Raw genomic sequence first — 15,000 nt, 5'->3', positions numbered from 1 at the left:
GAGGGAAAGGATAAGGATGACAAAGGGGGGGGGGGGGGTATATGCTTCTCTCTCACAAGGGAATATTCCTTAGGGATAAGGATAAGGATATGGATAAGGATGAATGTAGGGGATGTATGTGGACAAGGGACTTGGTACATGGCCCTTGGTCGCATCTCTTGGCATACTCGCACCTCTTCGGCATATATGGACTTGTGGACTTCACATTAGCTTGTCCAGCTAACCTCAACTAAGAGTGAGCTGCCCCGAGTAGGAGTGAGCTGAGAACACTTGAGTGAGCTAGTCGTGAGCTGGAGTGAACTAGCGTTGAGCTGCGTATAGTTGTCCTGAGTTGCTTTGAGCTTGATGTATGTTTGTACGCATGTGTTGAGCTGCCATAAGCATCCATGTGGCATCACGGAAGCTTGAAACAAGCGAACCGTGACATTCTCCCCCACTTGAACGGTTGACGTCCTCGTAAATCCCACTATGTCGATGTGACCATGTCCGTTGATAGGAATTACTTCGGCTTCTCATGATCACGCTTTTACGGAATGTTATTGTTTGTTCGAGGTTGGCCTTTGGACACCTTCCTTGATTTTCTTTCTGATTGGCCAAAGGTTTACCTCTGTTTTCATCTTCTTGGGTCATGGGTCGCTGTCGATGGCTTTATTGACTCTATAAATTCGGTACCAAGCGAAACATCATTACTTTCTATATCAACCACCATGAAGTTTGTCGTTCCTATCCAATCGCCAATTTGGAGGGGAACTCCATATGCCATCATAATTGTGAGATGCTTGGAGTATTTCTTTGATCTTGTCTTCGATTGGATGCAGGAAAACTTGATATTGTCACGTATGGCTCTTTTGAGGGGTAAGAAGTTATGCACTGCTCTTGAGTCCATTGATATATTGGCCAACACATTGTTGACTCTCCCTTGAGATGTCCATAGAAAGCTTGGGGATAAGTTATTGCCTACCTCCCCGAAAGTGTCATCATGTGGGGCTTCGTTGTCTTCTTTGTTGTTGATTTCATAATCTTCTTCACTTGTGCTTGGTGAATTGTCGGCATTCGATTGCTTATGTTCGCAATCTTGACTGAGTATCTCGTCCTTTGGAGGACAATCCATCTTAGGGTTCTTGCGTAAGAAATGTTCTCCCTTGTGTGTTGTATTCACACGAGGTTGCCTCTTTTTCAGACCCACGGTTGCATGTAGCGTGTTCAACTTACGAACATTATCCTTTGGTGCCTTGCACGACACGAGAGGGACTCGTATATTGCCTTTAATGATCATGGTTTGATCTCTTTCAAACGTGACTGGCGCAAGGGCATGGATAATTTTTAAACCTAGGATACAAGCATGGTCATCCATAGTCACCACGATAAACTCCGTTTTTCCCTTACAATCTCCTATACGGACTGGTACTTTATAAGCGACTCCATGAATCGAAACTGCAGGTGAGTTCACGGACTTTATGGAATCTGTTGTCTTTGTGTACCTTATACCTAATTTTGTGGCTTCCTCCAAAGTTATCAAATTACTGAGCGTGCCACTATCAATAAGAGGAGAAATGCGTTCTCCAATAATCCGGGCTTCAACGATCATCAGGTCCCTGTCTTTGGTCATCTCTTGCCTTTCTTTCGATGTTGGTTCCTTGCGTACACTCTCGTCTTGGGGTGTTTTGGATTTTTCCTCAGAGTTTTTGGATATAATTTTGGGTGAGCAGAGCACTTTCCCTTTGGCTTCGTTATTTGATTTCTTCTTGTTGGTACGCGCCTTCAACATGGCGTTTACTTGTCTCATTTGTAGACAATTCTGAAGAGTATGTGGACCATCGCACCACGGACACCCTGTTTTCTTTTTTATCACCTCTCTTTGTGATCCGACCTTAGGCTTTCCCGTTTCCTTGGACTTGAAGGATCCCTTCTTCGGTTTGTGGTGGGAAAAGGATTCTCCCCCACTTTTCTTTTTGAATATTTTTTTGTTCTTGGTGAAGTTTCTTTCGGATTTCTCATATGTGTCATCCAATGATTCCGCAGCGACAATAGCATCACTGAGGGTCTTTACATTGCGACACTTGAGTTCGCGTTCCGCCCAGTCTTGTAGACCGTCCATAAAGTAAAGAAGAGATAGGTTGTTGGGCATACCATCAATCTCCAATAAGAGGGTAGTGTATTGCTTGACATACTCCCGAATGGTTCTGGTTTGCTTCAATCTCCGTAACTTTTTCAAATCAATCTCCTCGACATTTGCCGGGTAAAATTGTTTCTTTAAGTCGGACTTGAATTCATCCCAAGTGTTGATGGTACATACTTGTCTTTGTATATCTTTTTCTCGTCTCCTCCACCATAAGATGGCGTCTTTGGACAAATACAATGTGGCTATGCCAATCTTCGCTTCTTCACCGATTATGCAAACATTCTTGAAATAACGTTCCATGCTCCAAAAGAAGTTGTCAATTTCCTTGGAGTCTCTTTTTCCTTCATACTTGAGTGGTAGCGGTATTTTGATCTTTGATGCGCTCAAGTGTGAAGCGTTATTGATGTTTTCTTTACGAAGATCATCCAACTCCGTCTTTATACTTCTACACACGTTGGTTATACCTCTTATCTTTTCAAAGATTAGGCCTACATACGCGATCTCGGTTTTGGAGGCATCCTCTAATGCTTTGATGCGCTGCAACGTTCTATTGATGGAATATTGTTGCACGCCTAAGCCTTGTTCATTTTTGGCAAAGCGATCTTCGATCTCCGGAGTGGCTTCTCTTGCCACGGGTACATTATCTTTGCGTGGGATGAATATGCGCTGGCCATTGTCCCATACCAATGACCCTCTCCAATCCTTACCAATTCCTTTTTGGTGATATACGCGAGCGAACCTCGCTCTGATACCACGTGTCACGTCCTTACTTCTTGAAAGTATGAATAGGGCGTGTGCCACTCGTGCCAAGCCAACAATCTTGGCCCAAGTCAGGCAAACTCCAACGAACAAGTATATCATTTGGAATATTGGTAGGAAATAATAATACAAGTACAACATGGTTGTGCGGAATAAGTACAAGTATTATATATATAAAAGGAGATAATGTATGAATAATGCTTACACGATTATATTGCGAGTATATCTCTTGAATAATTACAATATTACAAGAATATATGAGAGTGTGTAAATAGAAATTGAATACAAGGTTTTGAATGAATAAAAATGAGGCCTAATGCCTTTCTATTTATAGGCCTAGGATTTGTGATGGTTGGTGTGAAGGGGTGCCTCCTTCATGCCTCTTTGGAAAATGTGTGAATAAGGGGAGATGAATCTCCTTGTTCCTCTTCAAACATAATGTCCAAAAGAGATGTATGGAATGAAGGGGTGCGACCTTCGTTCGTCTTGATGTTGGCGGCAAAAGATGAACCATCACGACCCTTGGAGTGTGGCGCCAAAGATGAACCATTGCATCCCTTGGAGTGTGGCGCCAAAATGGTGGGTGAGAGGGGATGTACTTGTGTATGAGAGAGGGAAAGGATAAGGATGACAAAGGGGGGAGGGGTGTATATGCTTCTCTCTCACAAGGGAATATTCCTTAGGGATAAGGATAAGGATATGGATAAGGATGAATGTAGGGGATGTATGTGGACAAGGGACTTGGTACATGGCCCTTGGTCGCATCTCTTGGCATAATCGCACCTCTTCGGCATATATGGACTTGTGGACTTCACATTAGCTTGTCCAGCTAACCTCAACTAAGAGTGAGCTGCCCCGAGTAGGAGTGAGCTGAGTACACTTGAGTGAGCTAGTCGTGAGCTGGAGTGAACTAGCGTTGAGCTGCGTATAGTTGTCCTGAGTTGCTTTGAGCTTGCTTTGAGCTTGATGTATGTTTGTACGCATGTGTTGAGCTGCCATAAGCATCCATGTGGCATCACGGAAGCTTGAAACAAGCGGACCGTGACATTCTCCCCCACTTGAACGGTTGACGTCCTCGTCAATCCCACTATGTCGATGTGACCATGTCCGTTGATAGGAATTACTTCGGCTTCTCATAATCACGCTTTTACGGAATGTTATTGTTTGTTCGAGGTTGGCCTTTGGACACCTTCCTTGATTTTTTTTTCTGATTGGCCAAAGGTTTACCTATGTTTCCATCTTCTTGGGTCTTTTTCTTTGCTTAACTTGTGTGATACCCAACATTTCTTCAATTGGACGGGTCTCTTGTCGTGACAGGTCAGCGAGAGATCCGTGCTTCATTATTTCTTCACAAATCTTGATGTCGAATTTCTCTTCTTCGACGGATACAGTGAGTCGGTCATGGGTCGTTGTCCATGGCTTTATTGACTCTATAAAATCGGTACCAAGCGAAACACCATTACTTTCTATATCAACCACCATGAAGTTTGTCGTTCCTATCCAATCGCCAATTTGGAGGGGAACTCCATATGCCATCATAATTGTGAGATGCTTGGAGTATTTCTTTGATCTTGTCTTCGATTGGATGCAGGAAAACTTGATATTGTCACGTATGGCTCTTTTGAGGGGTAAGAAGTTATGCACTGCTCTTGAGTCCATTGATATATTGGCCAACACATTGTTGACTCTCCCTTGAGATGTCCATAGAAAGCTTGGGGATAAGCTATTGCCTACCTCCCCGAAAGTATCATCATGTGGGGCTTCGTTGTCTTCTTTGTTGTTGATTTCATAATCTTCTTCACTTGTGCTTGGTGAATTGTCGGCATTCGATTGCTTATGTTCGCAATCTTGACTAAGTATCTCGTCCTTTGGAGGACAATCCATCTTAGGGTTCTTGCGTAAGAAATGTTCTCCCTTGTGTGTTGTATTCACACGAGGTTGCCTCTTTCTCAGACCCACGGTTGCTTGTAGCGTGTTCAACTTACGAACATTATCCTTTGGTGCCTTGCAGGACACGAGAGGGACTCATATATTGCCTTTAATGATCATGGTTTGATCTCCTTCAAACGTGACTGGCGCAAGGGCATGGATAATTTTTAAACCTAGGATACAAGCATGGTCATCCATAGTCACCACGATAAACTCCGTTTTTCCCTTCCAATCTCCTATACGGACTGGTACTTTATAAGCGACTCCATGAATCGAAACTGCAGGTGAGTTCACGGACTTTATGGAATCTGTTGTCTTTGTGTACCTTATACCTAATTTTGTGGCTTCCTCCAAAGTTATCAAATTACTGAGCGTGCCACTATCAATAAGAGGAGAAATGCGTTCTCCATTAATCCAGGCTTCAACGATCATCAGGTCCCTGTCTTTGGTCATCTCTTGCCTTTCTTTCGATGTTGGTTCCTTGCGTACACTCTCGTCTTGGGGTGTTTTGGATTTTTCCTCAGAGTTTTTGGATATAATTTTGGGTGAGCAGAGCACTTTCCCTTTGGCTTCGTTATTTGATTTCTTCTTGTTGGTACGCGCCTTCAACATGGCGTTTACTTGTCTCATTTGTAGACAATTCTGAAGAGTATGTGGACCATCACACCACGGACACCCTGTTTTCTTTTTGATCACCTCTCTTTGTGATCCGACCTTAGGCTTTCCCGTTTCCTTGGACTTGAAGGATCCCTTCTTCGGTTTGTGGTGGGAGAAGGATTCTCCCCCACTTTTCTTTTTGAATATTTTTTTGTTCTTGGTGAAGTTTCTTTCGGGTTTCTCATATGTGTCATCCAATGATTCCGCAGCGACAATAGCGTCACTGAGGGTCTTTACATTGCGACACTTGAGTTCGCGTTCCGCCCAGTCTTGTAGACCGTCCATAAAGTAAAGAAGAGATAGGTTGTTGGGCATACCATCAATCTCCAATAAGAGGGTAGTGTATTGCTTGACATACTCCCGAATGGTTCTGGTTTGCTTCAATCTCCGTAACTTTTTCAAAGCAATCTCCTCGACATTTGCCGGGTAAAATTGTTTCTTTAAGTCGGACTTGAATTCATCCAAAGTGTTGATGGTACATACTTGTCTTTGTATATCGTTTTCTCGTCTCCTCCACCATAAGATGGCGTCTTTGGACAAATACAATGTGGCTATGCCAATCTTCGCTTCTTCACCGATTATGCAAACATTCTTGAAATAACGTTCCATGCTCCAAAAGAACTTGTCAATTTCCTTGGAGTCTCTTTTTCCTGAAGGAAAAGTAGATCTATATACTTACATATTCATATATGATTTAATTTAATTTGTCATAAAATTAAAGATGGATTTTATGCATGCAAACTAATAAACAATATAAAGAAGAAACCATCATCTTACATTGTGATTTTCGGATTTATGGGCACAAGTGAGTTCACCTACTCACTTGTTCTTGAGCTTTCCTTATGGATGAACAAGATTCAAGTATAGAATCCCTCCCAAAAGCATATACCCAAGGAAACTCATAATTAACCAATATTATTTAGATCTAGTAATAATATTAGTTTTACTATAAAATTGACACAAAATAAATTGCATTTTTGCTCTTGAAAATCTCGGTCAAGAGGGAGTATTTTGTGAGTTTATTTCTCTAGAATTATCATAAATTGTAGAGTGTTTTTATTGTATTTTTCTTACTCTAGAAAATTAGATGGAAAGAATGAATAATGACATGAAAGAGAAAAGCCTTTTTCTCTTTCTTGTGGGATAGCCGAAATAGGCATTGGGTAGTATGCCCAATGCCTTTTGTTTTTGCTCTTCTCAAAAGCTTGTAGGGTTACATGGCAAGAGATTAGGCTTTAATAATTATGTTTTCTCATATTAAAATAATCAACATAATTATTCCACTAATACTCCTTCTAATTTTCGGTACATACAAGATAAAATGGAAGGTCCATTTTATTTTGTCATTTGTCAATTGTGACATATGTGATATGTTACTTGACATGTGAATTTGTAATGTATATTTAACATATTAAAAATCAACATACTCATAAAATATGTCATTTACAAAATCGACTAGTAATTCGTAATTACTTGTACCAAAAAATGTTTCCAAATTATAAACTACAACATTCTGTATTTATAATAATTTATTCATTCCGTTTCAATTGTTTCTGTAAACAATAATTTCATCTAAGCAATGAACCAATTCGATTACTTAGACCGTGTCTCATTTAATCATATTTACAATAAGATACGTAAATTATACTCACAAAATCATCCGTCAATTTTAAGCAATTTAATTAACTCGTATCGGTATACGATTAATTAAATAATCAATTAAAAGTATTTCCCTATAGGTATGACCTAAGGGGATCAACTGATCACCACCGTCGCACGACAGTAATGTCAAACTCTAGTCAGCCAATTATTACCGATATGTGTGGACCAGTTGACTGTAAAATATTACATCCCACATGTATTCTTAAAATGAGATTTAATAATGATATTTAAATCATGTGATCGCACTATTGTTGAGGACACATTTCCCAACAATCTCCCACTTGTCCTCGACAAGTGTGCGTCACCAATTCTCTTGTCCTATTACTATCTCCCACTCAATGCAAGGTGTCTTTCAAGTCGTACTTGCAAGTGATCATATCGAGAGTGGTTTCCTCGATCTGGAGAATAACTGATTTGACCAGACTTATCTATCATAGATACTTTCCGAGCGTGGCCATGCATTTCCAGTTCATTACTCCTCGAGTGGCCCTGAGATATTGTTATAACCCTGACTAGGGGTGGACAATTCCTATCGCACTCATTCCCTTCGACTAGCCACAACCATCATAACCCAAAATATGCCCATTTGACCCCATTTACGAAGGTTGTAGTAACACAAATCAAAGTTAATCTGAAACTGTGCCATCTTAGGCGAATAGTCTTTAGTCAAAAGAATCGACTCATTTGAATACTATAGTAGCTCTCGCCACGACCAGGCTATATAAATTGCCAGAACTCTATAAGCGGTCATAAGGCCCGACAAAATGTTCCTAACAGTCTGCCTATGTGATCGACTAGTCATCTCTCATGACTCTATGGCACTTGAACTTGCCATCAATCGCATCACACTCTAGTCACTTCGAGACATCACCTCATACAAGTGACTATGGGCGAATACAATGCTAATCCGTGTTCACTTTAACGGGGTTTAATTGCCTTTACAACCCGTTTGGATGTAACAAAGTATAATAAAAGAGTTTTAAAGTAAAACTCGAACGACAAATGCGATTATCACATATGAATAGTCAATGCCTGATTACTATTTCATGTTCTATAATCTAATTTGATCTTGTACGTAGTTGTTCATTTCAATTCAATTGAAATGACATGACTCATCATGTTTAGCCTTTGAGAAGGCTTTGGTTAGTAGGTTTTATCAATTTCTTGTACCTTACTCAACCTCACTACATACTCGTTTTCCTTTGTAATGTATACATTTGCATTACAAAACTTTCTGAGTACGTGTCGAGATCCAATCAAGACATAGGCCCTCTAGCCTAAGAATAGCTCCCACTTTGTTTTCACAAAGTGTGCGGGACTCATCCTTCTTGCACATCTCATGATCGCAAGTGTACTCAATTTCCGTTATAAATATCTCTCATTGTTCTTTATTGCCTAGAACGAGTCTAGAAAATCTACTTCTTAATTAACATTGCCACAATGGTATCTTAACCATCCTAATGTGTTTTGATTATGGTTTTGTCGGAAACCATGCGCAATCTCAATTGTCAATTGTCACTTGTGTAACACCCTTACACAATATTGCATCATAAACACTTTGCTTTACTTCCTTAATGCTTCTGCAAGCACTTAAGGGTAATCTTTATAGCTTACTTGGTAAAGATTACTTAAATTCGATTTTGAAAACAATTCATCATACTCAAAGCATATGAAGTGTTATACATCATTTCTTTTTAATTGATTCGGCAGTGGAAGCAAATGAAATCAATCAAATATGTTCAATTTAATTGAACTAGTCATGAATCTTATCAACATAAGACTTCTTATTGACGCCAATATCATGTAGATTTATGTTCATAAATCTGGATATTAAAGATGTATTATATTACTCCAAAAGTCTTAAATCATTCTCAATGATCAATATGTCATCCACATATCGGACTAAATAAAATTTCCGTAACTCCCACTAAACTCCATGTATAAACACAACTTCTCGACTTATCGAGAAAAGTTTTATAACATGATCAAATCATTGATTCCAACTCATTGATGTCCTACTTAAGATCCTCTCTTAAGTTACACATTATCTTAGGATTGCAAGAATCTATAAAACTCATGACATGTATTGAATACATTCCTTCTATTGAAGAAGTGGGTTTTAGATTCACTTGCTGTATGCATATCCTCATAATGAAATACAATCCCTAAGAAGATCCAAATAGACTTAATCATTTCAATTAGTGCAAAACCCTTTGCAACCAATCTTGCTTTGAAATATCTCTTTATTAGTGCAAAACCCTTTGTCACTAATCAAGCCCTTTTGTTTCGGATTTTCATGGCTCTAAGCCTTGTATTGAGTTGTGACTTAAACACTCTTATGTAAGTCATATGTTCATTACTTTCTAGAAGTAATCAACTTGAATCAAACAATTTCTTTTGTAAGTTATAAGCTCTTTTCTTTCTTAAAAGTAGCATGAATTCATCATTTTTAACAGGTGACGAATTTAACCTCCTAGGTTTTGAAGAAACAATGTCTTACACTAAACGTCTCATGTAGCCAAGAAAGACCAGTTTCTTGCAACATAACATTCTTTGTGGCTCTTGAATAATTTCTCCCACTCTGTCTTCTAGAAATAAACTAGTATTTTAGAAAGACAGCTTCACGAGCCGCAAACCCGTTGTACTCGTAATAATAGTAAGGGAAAAATGAGCATTTGTTTCTTGTGAAAAACTTACGAACATGGTACATTACCATTTCATATCTCATATGATTTAGTGGAAAAATAATTTAGACAAAATGATAAATTCCCCAAAAGGATCAAGTAACTCAAAGTAACTTGATTGAAGTCCAAACCATATCGAATAGCGTTTGGATTCTTATCCAACCACACATTATTCCATAATGTGTGCTAAGAGAGATTAATTTGTGATACTATATCACAATTCATTTGGCTTATATCAAAGTCTTCACTTTGATAATCCCATCACGACTAAATCGTAATTCCTTGAACTCTTTGAAATTCTTCAAAGATTTCTCTATTTACCTTATTAAGTGAACATATTAGTGTCAACTTAACTCGTCGGTAAAGATAATGATCAACCTATTTTGGATCGATGATTTACAACCTCGATCTCCTTTTCAACCAAAAGGTACGAGACATCTTGCTTTGAATACAAGATACGCATATACCATTAACAATCTAATGGTTTCAAGAGTACTCGATAACTCTTTGCGTTCATCATTCCAAAATTTAAGGTTTAATCTTGGGTTACCAATTTGAGTCTTACATCATCTACATGATATATCTTTCTAGTTTGGTTTAGAATATAATCACCTTGATAATGGGCTAGCCATACATCAAATCATGGTGTATAGGGTTACAAAAGTGAAACCTCTTTTGTCACTTAACAAGTTTATATTCTTATTTAGAGTTTATGCACTTAATAGTCACAATTAAGTACAACTTTAAATCCAAAAACTAGATTGAGTACACAATTACTCTATCTCTCGACATTTATTATTGCTAGTCGTCATATTCTAATCATCCTATGTATCAAGTACAATGATGAAAACATCCACTGGTTTCTAATATTGACGAAGTGGTACTAGCAAAATTTATGTTTAATCAAATAAACATTTAAAGAAGAAGGTCCCATTAGATGTCCCACAACTAACTTGTTGATTCTTCAATAATTTGGGGTAGTTTCCTTTCTTGTGTCCAACATTTAAGACAATGGAAACTTTATCGGTCGAGATTGATAGGTTTAGTATCGTTATTTCTCAATAACTGTACTTTTAACATTACCTTGTATCAATTCCATTATAATTTTTACTTCTCGAACCTCGTCCTCATCTTAACGGTTTAAGAGAATGCTCCCACTTATTTCAATGAGTCTTTGCTTTGAGAAGCAAAATTGAATTCATGAAGATTACTCTTCATTTGTTCGTTTTAGTCTTAAAACTTTCATTGAAGTGGTTGCGTTATTTTGGTCAATTACGAATTCTGAAAATCTATTCACCAAAACAATTTATCGCTTCAAGGTACTTAATTCAATTAAGTATATGAAACATAATCCATTGTAAGTAGAAGTGTTAGTCAAGAATCAAAAACCTGTTTGATAATGAATAACTTTAATCTATACTCTTTACAAGAGATCCTTAGCAATGGTTCGTTTGAGGTTTTAGAAGCAAATTCAAATTTTGTCTTTAGTTACGATGTTTTAATGGAGATTTGTATCAAAATCGAAATGATATCGTATATGAATTGTGGTAAAGAAATAGAACAATATAAAAACGGAATAGTGGAAAACTTAACATTTATCGTTTTATTAACACTTGAAAAAAAAACAAGTATAGCATTTACATAGTGACCTCTACCCAACTATGATAAATGATTTCAAGATCCAAATTCATATCAACTTAGGCACGGGGTAGCCGATGAAACCTTTATCAATATAACTCGGTGGATTAACCTTTTAATCGATTATACTTTTAGAACTCTTGGTCGATAAAGTTACTCTAATGTTTATCTATAGCCCAAAACACATCAACAAGGGCACGGGGTAGCCGATGAAACCCTTATCAATAACTTTTGTTGAGTTCAATCCAAATTTCGAATAAATGTGTCCATTATCCAAACCCACATTAACTTAGGCACGAGGTAGCCGATGAAACCCTCATCAACATGAATTCGGTGGATGAACATTTATCACCCACTTCCCCTACGTAACAAGGTTTGTACCCCGGGGTAGCCGAGTGCACTCCCTCGCGAAATAGGTTTTCATGGTTTCTACTATTTGGTAAGGCTATGTCTCAATTAATTGTTTTAGCGAGAGGTCATGTTAATTTATTATCTATCACGTTTTAAGTGAACTAAAGCGGTGAACTACGATAATTCTAATTGACACGGTCGATAAACTCGATAAAAACAAGGATGCATGTTTTAGTTATGGCGATTTAGCGATGCATGTGACATAAAATAAAATGCAAGCATAAAAATAAATAAATCCTAGTATGGCCTTTCCTAAAATAGAAAAACTATTTAACTATTACATATTCGGAAACCAACTCCATTGGTCCCTTGAACTTCGGTTGTGGCACGCATCTCGAGGTAACACCGTCTTTATGTATCGCCTTAGCAATGAGCAGCAATGGCTAGGCTACGGCCACCATGGCCGAGCACTGCCTTGGCCATGAGCAGCAAGTGCCTAGGCCATGAGCAGCAGGTGCCTAGGCCGTGAGCAGCAAGTGCCTAGGCCATGGGCACCATGGCCGAGCATTGCCTTGGCCATGAGCAGCAAGTGCCTAGGCCATGTGCAGCAAGTGCCTAGCCATGACCGAGCAGTGCCTAGGCCATGGGCACCAATGACCGAGCAATGCTAGGCCATGGGCACCAAGTGACCGAGCACTTCCGTTGAATAGCCATGCCTAGGCATTTTGAGGTTAGTTGCCTAGGCCATGGGCGTGAAATGCCTAGGCCAAGGGCATTTTGAGGTTAGTTGCCTAGGCCATGGGCGTGAAATGCCTAGGCCAAGGGCATTTTGAGGTTAGTTGCCTAGGCCATGGGCGTGAAATGCCTAGGCCAAGGGGCATTTTGAGGTTAGCTGCCTTGGCCATGAGCGTGCATTGCCTAGCCATGGGCGCCTTATGAAGCCATGCGTGGGCATTTTTCAATTCGGAACGGATTTTACCGAGCAACGAAGCGTGAAACGCTAATTTAGGAGGTTTCTAAGGTAATTATATGATTCGGTGACCACGAGTCGTAAAGGACAACCAACCGAATGTCATCCCGACTCGGTTACCTCGATGGCTCCTTAGCACAAGCTATGAAAGGCTATACCTTAACTACCGATACGGCATCCCGGGTTACCGTGCCCAAATACTTCGTAGAGTTGTTGGGGACGGTCATAGGGTAATTTTAACAAGGAACGGACACTAGATGCTTGGTTGGTCCCATACGACGCACCACCCGCACACACACCCGCCGCTCGCCGGACGGCACCGTGAGCATTTTTCCACTCGGGACATATTTGCCCGAGTAAGGAAGCCTAAAAATGCTCAAAACCATTGGTAGTGTGATATTAAGTTTCAAGGTGGGTGGAAAATGAGGTGGAGGATGCCCAAAGTGCCCAACACAACCCACACAAAGGGCACACCCAACACGCATAGAGACACCGCTCGCCCCGAAGCGGTTTCCGAGACCGAAACGAGTCCGAATAATTTTTTTCTTGAGCCTAAAACCAACTACTCCAAGTTAGCTACCCAAAAATGCAAGGTTTGCACAATATCATCCGTGGTTGGTCCCCCAAAGTCCCCCCACACCGAGATCTAGGCAGCAGACGCGTCCGCAGAAAATGACCCGACTTCGGAGACCCATAACTCCCTCAAAAAAATTCCAAATGACGAAATTTTTTTTTCCAGCATCAAGTACTCCAAGTTAGCTTTCCAACCATATATCAAGCTCCAAAAACAAAGCTCATTTGATCCTCCAAAACGGCGTTACAAAAACGTATCGCTATTCTGCACACCCAATGTTTCATGCTACAAGACCAAAACTATCAAAAAAGCCTCTATAGGGGGTAGTGAGGAGCTTGAGCGGCTGGGCACCATGGTGCATGTTTGCGTATGAATAAGGACCCCTACTCCGAGGCGTGGGCATGGCAAGACCCTAAGATGAAAAAAAAAAATTTTTTTTTTTCCGCCATGCAAACCCGTCTCGGGGGCCCGTGAGGTGCACACGGGTTTCGGCATCGTTGGCTATAGCGGTTGGGCTGGGCACCATGGTGCATGTTGCCGTAGGCATAAGGACCCCTACTCTGAGGCGTGGGCATGGCAAGACCCTTTCATCGAGAAAAAAAAAAATTCCGCCATGCATCCCGTCTTGGGGGCCCGTGAGAGGCACACGGGTTTCGGCATCGTTGGCCGCTATTGTGGCCATCGTGTAAGTCCGCACAACCCCGTGGCGTGGTAAATCACCACGTCTCGGGGGAACTATCATAGACGAGATTGGGCATCGATGGCTTGAGTGACGGGTACACGAAGATGGCATTCGAGTAAGACCCTTAGTCCGAGGCGTGGTGCATGGTGAAAAACATTTATCGTCCGTAAATTATTATTTTTTTTTGAAAAAATTTCTTCTACATCGGGTTTGGGCATCGATGAGCTGGAGTGACGGGTACACGGAGAAGGCCATCGAGTAAGACCCACTGTTTTTTTTTGTTTTAAAAAAAATTATTTATTTCTAAAAAATTCTTCTATGACGGGTTTGGGCATCGATGAGCTAGAGTGACGGGTACACGGAGAAGGCCATCGAGTAAGACCCACTTTTTTTTTTTTTTTTTAAAAAAAAAAAATTATTTATTTCTAAAAAAATTCTTCTATGACGGGTTTGGGCATCGATGAGCTGGAGTGACGGGTACACGGAGAAGGCCATCGAGTAAGACCCACTTTTTTTTTTTAAAAAAGGTTTTATTTTTTAACCGTTCATGCTAGGGCCGTTGTCTTCTTTACCCGCGTAAAATGATGTGGTGGGCTGACTAATGGTTTCTAGTAGATGCGGTATGCTTTTTTTAAAAAAAGTTTTTTTTTTTTTTTTTTTTTTTTTTTTTAAAAATCACCACGCCTCGGAGGTCCCTTCTATGACGGTTGTCCCTCGTTGATCGGAATGTCCCTCGGTTATCGTTGCTCGGATTTTCCCTCGGTTTAGGCGGCTGTGATGGGTTTGTCGGAAATCGGCTTTTGAGAATCGTTGCCCCTTGGGTGTCCCTCGGAGTGATTAGGTGCTAATGAGAAAGACTACAATCTTTAGTTGCGAAGTACGGATTGCAATGTGGAAGCCTAATTAGCGAAGAAGTCCGCTTGCTAGTGAGTATAATCACCAAGACAAGCCGATGATACGCTAATCTAAATA

The sequence above is a fragment of the Silene latifolia genome, unplaced genomic scaffold (assembly GCF_048544455.1).
Source record: "Silene latifolia isolate original U9 population unplaced genomic scaffold, ASM4854445v1 scaffold_141, whole genome shotgun sequence".
NCBI lineage: Eukaryota > Viridiplantae > Streptophyta > Magnoliopsida > Caryophyllales > Caryophyllaceae > Silene > Silene latifolia.
The sequence above is the reverse complement of the archived record's forward strand: the minus strand, read 5'-3'. Positions refer to the sequence as shown.